Genomic DNA, 7154 nt, shown 5'->3' with positions numbered 1-7154 from the left:
TCACAGTCCTTGCTGAACCATTGCTTCATTCACAACCTTGCTCCATCTGTCTCTATCTAAGGCTACCTCCTTCCAGCGCCGCACGTTTAGCATTTCAAGGTCAACTTCCACGGGTTCGAGCCATCTCTTTTTGGGGTGTCCTCTTCTACGGCCTCCAACAGGGCGTACCTCAACTGCCTTTGAAGTTGTTCTCTCCTTGGGCATTCTAAACACGTGTCTGAGCCAAGTTATACTCTGAGATTTTATAAATCTTATCATAGTTTCGTTTTTCGATAGGTACCGTCTTGCAGTCTTACAGGCCCCTGATTATTTTTCGAAAAAATTATGGTTCATAATTCACTAAAATTTCATCAGGTTGATTTTTCTACAGGGTTTATGAGTATGTACATGTGTATGTGTGCATATGTATATATATGTATGTATGTATGTGAGTACGTATGTATGTACTTATGCTTGGAGGAACGTGTGTATAATGATTGGTACTTATTTCTTTGGCTCGTATTAACTCGCTGGCGTTGAAAAGAAAACTTGCGTCATTCCCTCTTGTTAAATTGCTGTCAATGGGATTTTTCTTCATGCCTTCTAGCGCTGCTGCTTATTTTGCTAATACTGGTGCTGCTGCTGCTGCGGATGCCCCATTGTAGGGAGCCAGCTGGTGGTAATTGGAGGCGATGAAAAACCAAACTGAAATGTTATTGAAAATTTCTTCTGTTACTCACACTTTTAAACATTAATTATCATAGCAGTTAAATTAGCTATTATTATGTATTGTATGCTTTTTTCGTTTAAATGCTAAGCAGCAAAGCCTTATTTGTATGCCAGCTTTCATGCTTAATCACTTGGGTACGTACATACATACATACATATGTATGTACATACTCACATGTAATCAGTTATTTAACCCTATAAGGCCACTTTACGTTCTGCTGTATTCGGAGGAGCCGTTTGCTTGGCCCCCAAATGGGTGCATTTGACCTAAAAGTAAATTATGTGGTGCGCATGCGCAGGCCTCTTGGCGCTAGGAGCTTGTTAATTAACTCAACTAGAATTAGCAGAGAATTTCATCGCTTTAAGTAACTGATTTTTTCCAAATGTTTTTCCGCTGTTTTTCGTTTTCCGCTTTTTGTATTTTTGTTCTTGTGTTTTTGGTTTAATGTGGCGATCTGGGGATCACCAAAACCAAAACATGCACGATTAGCTAAGAAATTAAGGTAATGTTTGCCTTTGTAACCTTTTCTCCCAAATAGCTTTTATTCTGCTGGCTAATGGTCGCACAAAGGCGTCATTAGGTAAACAGCTACAAGGCAATGACTCTGTTGTCTGTCCGTCAATGATATTGACTTTGGTTTTGGGTGCATTTTTTGGTGTTTGCCTTTTGCTCTGCGGCTGAAGAAGCGCAATGATACAATTTCATGGAAGTCGTTTTAAAAGTGATCGCCCTGGTATAACAATAACAAATGTGATAAAGAAGCGCTGCCACAAACATACTAACATATACGAGTATTATATGCGCATCCAGGCATCCATCCAACCATGCAAACATACAAATATACATTTAATTCACACACACAGCAAACATGTCTTGCATTCACTCCTATATTCGCACATACATACATACCCACTTATACGTGCATAGCCACCGACGGCCAAGATGTGCATGTGCGGTGGCCTGCTTGTTTGTATGTCATGCCTTGCTGCACGAATGTACGAGTGCATATTTGCAACCCGAAGCGAATAAAATTCCTCAATCCTGTAATGAATTTATTTTTAGACTAAAACGCACATTCACACATACAAAAGGCATAAAACAAAAACACCAACGACTGACCGACCGTGCAACCCAGTGTTCCAACCAATCGACCGACCGGTCAACCAGTCTCAAACGCTCTACATACAAGTATGTATGTATGTATGTATGTATGTATGCAGTTATGTTGCTGAAAATATTGCTGCTGATGATGAGGCGAATGGTGATGATGGGAATGTTGCTGGCGCTGGTGAAGTGGTTGGCAATATTCTGTTGCTGTCATGAAATCTTTAATCGGAAAGCGGGCTTCCTTCACTTCACTGCGAGAGTTGTACAGTGATTGTGGGAAAAATTCGACAACAAACTACGCATAATATTTGTGTCTGTATTATACGGGCATGAAACCTCAAACGTTTTCGCAGTCGCCCCACGTCAAGCAATGGCAAGCCTGCTATGAACAAAATTCTCACTAACAAAATCATCTGTCTTTCAAAGAGGGCATAAAACTGTAGGTGCCTCCATTCTAACCTATCCTAACCTAACCTAACCTATCCATGCAAATAAAAGTTAAGCGGCGTGAAAGCTTTCTGGACCAATATTCCAGTTATTAGCAACGTCCCACTAGAGGATAGAAAAGTAAAAAAGGCGACTAGCCTCTTAAACTCTCGGAACATACATAGCTACCGAAGGACGGCGTCGTCAGAATAGTCCCGTGTCATGTCTAGTTGATATGCGCTCACATTTCGAAAAACATGTAGACACATACCATACATTGACCACTCTCACTTCTTCTTCTTCTTCTTCTTGATTGTCGATTTCGTGTGAGCTCAACAAAACATGCTATATGACTACTATTAAATACCCCAAGTGAAGCCAAGTCCTTCCCTACTTGATCTTTTCTCCTCCTCTGCCACCAACAGTGAGTGCCGCATCGAATACTCTAAGGGTTGAATCATTCGAATCCATGTGACTTAACCTAGTCAGTGGAGTCGCTGTATATCATGCAGCTCATTAATGTGTAGTCTACGATACTTCCGTCGCAAGTCAATAGTCGCTAACGCGTAGAGCTCCGTAAATCTTCCACGTAATCTTTCTCTCGAATATTCCTAGGACGAGCAGAAAAATTAGCTCGTTCATAACTCCTCTGCGTGTCACGGTATTCTCTGAAGATGTAAATTACCGGCCGTCTTCGTTTAGCTCACCTAACGGTAGACCCAGGAAACTCGCTGTTTCGACAGGTTGGATCCAGAGGTAGAGGGGTGTTAGATGAGTGGGTTTTAGGGGGCATGTGAAAAGGTGGTTAGTATCTTTCACAAGCTGGACATGTGTTTGGAATATCGGGGTCACTTCTGGATAGGTAGGAGTTTAACCTGCTACAATTTCCAGAACGTAATTGTGCCAAGGTTACGCGGATCTCTCGGGGTAGCTGGAACTCTTCATCTGCTGTGGGTGGTCAGTTTTCAGTCATTTTGCCAGGTTAGACAGTCGTTTGCTTAAAAATGTATGGATACATCAACAATGAGGATCAAAATATCAAATAATTGAATTTCGATGGGCGAAGTGGAGTTCTCTCTGTTCCATAGCATGAGGAACGCTAATTCGACATAGATTTTGAGCAAGAATGACAGAATACAGAGATGCAATAAGAAAAAGCGGGGGAAAAAAGCATTTATAGGATTTAATATTCTTCGCACTTTTACAATGTAATACGCGGCATTTAATTTTTATCATTTTTAATGTTAAAATATTCACTGGTTGATTCACAACCAGTAACTTTACACCCAAAGATTTGTTTATTTTCTGTGCTGACGTCACTACGTCTGTCAAATTCGCGAAGAACATAGTAGTGGCTTGAGGATGGCGCCCCCTTCGTACTCCCAATGCTGTGGGATTTGGAAGGAATTGGGAGAAATATTCATCCAACGAAGTAAAGAGCAGAATGGTTTTGAAAGGGATTAGGAGAGGCGTCCTTCCAGCGAAGCAGTTTCCTAGATCAAAAATCAAAATTTGGACTCTGTTAACGAACCCTCTTTCCCAACTCACGGACTAAATTTTCCACTTTGGTAAGGAACTCTCTTTCAGAGGAACAAGTATATAAAATACATCACGAGATCGAGTAAGTTTTGTATCTTACCTTAATGTTGCCAGCCATTATTTGTTGGAGATTTCAAAAAGCCACGCAGAGCTGCCTTTCGATAGAGAGTCATATGAGCAAATTTATTATTCTGTGAGCTGTGAACTGTGAGCTTTTAATATTACTACCAGCGTGCGACTTTCGAAGCTTCCTTACGGATAAGTTCTGAAGTAATGGCATTTTATAATAAAATATTTGGTTTTAATTTTAAGGGGTCCCAGTGGTCTAGAGAAAATTTAGGGTATTTTTAGGAATTTTTTTTACAATAAAAAAATGAAAAACGATATTTGAATTTTTTAGATTTTTTAATTAACTTCTTTTGCATACAATAATAAAAAAATAATTTCTTTTAATTTGAAATATGCCGCTGAAGTTGACCCTCCCGAAAAATTGGACCTGGACGGTGTTGTCCATTTTGGCTCTTCTATTTATCTGAAACACAAAAGCCAAAAAAATTATTAATCAGTATGACTGTAGGTATGTCCCGCACTAGAAAAAAAAATTGACAAAATGGCGCTGTTTTGAATTTGACACTCTAAAAATCGGAGTTTTCAATTTTTTAATAAAAAATGCGAAATAATTGAAATAATAATATGATTTTAGTACAGACGATAGCCATTGAAGTTGTGAACAACATATTAAAATTTCAGACGAATGACAACCAGGCCGAAAAAACTCGTTTCGGGATAAATGAGTTTAAAGTTTGAGGTACAGCAGCGCGCGTACCGCTCTCTACCTATATATATAGTTAATGGGCTATAGAAACTATAATATTGGATATTTCCGCATGAAATAGATACGCAGATATTATATTTTCGAGATATCGAAAAAACAAAAAATCGATTTTTTGAAATTTCTAGACCAGCTTAAGTGAAAATATTTTGTTATTGCATTGCGGCTAAAAAATTAAAAACCTAATTACAAATTTTCTCATATGCGAACACTCTAGGAAGTAACTGTTATTTGTGCGTGCCACTGTAGGCGTTAGCCCCATTTAGACACGCATTACTAAATACAATTCAGCCATCGGTCGACCGACTTTGTGCCCACCAAACTTTATAGCATATTTTTCACTCAAAAGTCATAAGTGTGATAGGTAGGAAGAAGCCCTAGGTTGAGTGGTGGCCGCTTCCAATCTCTTTCTTTTCTTACTCCTTTCCACTACATAATAATAATCAGGAAAATAAAGGACCCTTACTGTTTCACATTTACGCATTGGGCGAAGCGTACAAATCCAAAAGATTAGCCAGTGGCTAAATTCTGTCCGCGCGTGCGAACCGACATGCACGCATGCTGCGAGTGCGAGTAAATTTTAAAAGGTACAGGTTAGTCTTGTGCCCATCAGACTGCTAGACAGACAGTCTTGAAACGATATTTTTCACAATATGACCACAACAGACTCTATTAAAGTACGTAACGAATTAAATAATACAATAAATGGAATGCGAGGCAATATTCCACGCAGCATCACTGGGAAATTGCTAAGTGTCTGTCAATTTTACAATGAGACGCAAAAGTACACAAAATAAAAAAACAAAACAAAAAAAAAAATGAAAAATAAGGGCCCTTAAAGGGTTAAATGTTTGATGCAATGGAGAAGGGCGGGGTGTGGTGGCTGAAAGAATTGCCGGGATGACATAAATCTGATTGCTGTGGTGCATACGAGTATAAAGCGAAATTATTTGAAGGCAATGGGAATGATTTGCGAGAGTTTTCTAAAGGCAAAAAATGTGATGGGGGCTTTGAAGGTGGAAGAAAGTACACAATTTATTGTGTATTCTGCTCAGTCAGTTTATAGCTAAACGAATTGTTATTTTTAATTGCTTTATTTTACCAATTAGTGCTGAATGTATCGTTCTTCTCATTCTAATATAATATTTTGTGAATTTATTTCTACTGAATGCAGATGCAGATTTACTGCTGAATGGAAGGATTAGAGATGTTTCTACCACGTTCACATATTCCACAACAAGAACTGGTGATGTTTAATTGTACTTTATGGACTCACCGCTAAGCCGTCCACTCTTATTTCAATTCATGGATTCGTTAGTCTGAGAATCTGCCTCTACCGCCTTTATTGCGCTCATAAACAGAAGGATCTTAGAACCATGCGATCTCATATATCAGTTCGGTTGCTCCAAACCTCATATGTTTAAGAACAGCTGGTAAGTAGCCAAAATAACCCCAAAACGCTGTTTGTTCGTGCAGGTCGCCTCGAGAGTGACCGGTTTTAGGTCAGTAACCTATCCACCTCTAATCTTTGCTAAAAAGTATTTTGAATGATCGAAATAGAAATCACACATACACCAATAAATTTGAAGCGCCATTACGGTCACCGCGTCTAGACCCTGAATACTCCTGGTTAAGAGATCTATGATTAGCGGTGAAGGAGAAAAGATAGAAAGGCAGAAGAGGAGTTTGAAGTACTACGAGTCTATTCATTTGAGTTCTATAGCTGGGGAGGCCTGTAAGCGCACACCAATGTAACTCGAGTATCTACAAATTTGTTAAGCTTTGCATCTCGGCGAACTCTCGCGTAAAGTCTTGCTCTTTTGAACAAAAGCATAGTCGTAGTGTGCATACATGATTCAACAATAAAAGGTTTGCTTAGTAAGCAGCTTTCTCGTTCCCTCTTGACAAATCAGCTCCCTTAGCAAGACTCTGGGTTGCTAACTCTAGAAACTTTTAGCAAAAGTGGAAGAAAAGTAAAATTGGTAGTAAAAACATTTTGTTTTCAAAAGGGTTTTTAAACACAAGAACTTCATATCCAAAACGATATGAAAAACATCCTGACATACAACTTAAATCTGGATATGATAGCGCATCTTTTTGGAGCAATGAACGCGAAAGATGGACGTTTTGACAATTTCAGCCGGATACTTCTCAAATATAGGTTGGGGAAGTACTTACTAGGTTACTTTAAAAATACATAAGTTACCAACAAGAGCTCACAGCCTCCAGATGGCAGATGGTTTTTTATGAGGAGCTTTTTTTATGGCAGAAATACATACACCCGGAGGTTTTGCTACCATTTTAAGCAAAGAATTATTTAGTATTTCCATTTTCTTCATCGTTTTTAAATGCGACCTTTTGTAAGGGAGTGTCAGAATTCTAATGTCATAAGTGAGCAGCTTTCTCGTTCTCTCTTGACAAATCGGTTCCCTTAGCAAGACACTGGGTTGCTAGCTCTAGAAAGTTTGAGTAAAAGTAAAATTTGTAGAAAAAACATTTCATTTTCAATATGGTCTGCTTACGAGCAACAACTCGCTCAAG

Source organism: Anastrepha obliqua, chromosome 4 (genome assembly GCF_027943255.1).
Source record: "Anastrepha obliqua isolate idAnaObli1 chromosome 4, idAnaObli1_1.0, whole genome shotgun sequence".
NCBI lineage: Eukaryota > Metazoa > Arthropoda > Insecta > Diptera > Tephritidae > Anastrepha > Anastrepha obliqua.
The sequence above is the reverse complement of the archived record's forward strand: the minus strand, read 5'-3'. Positions refer to the sequence as shown.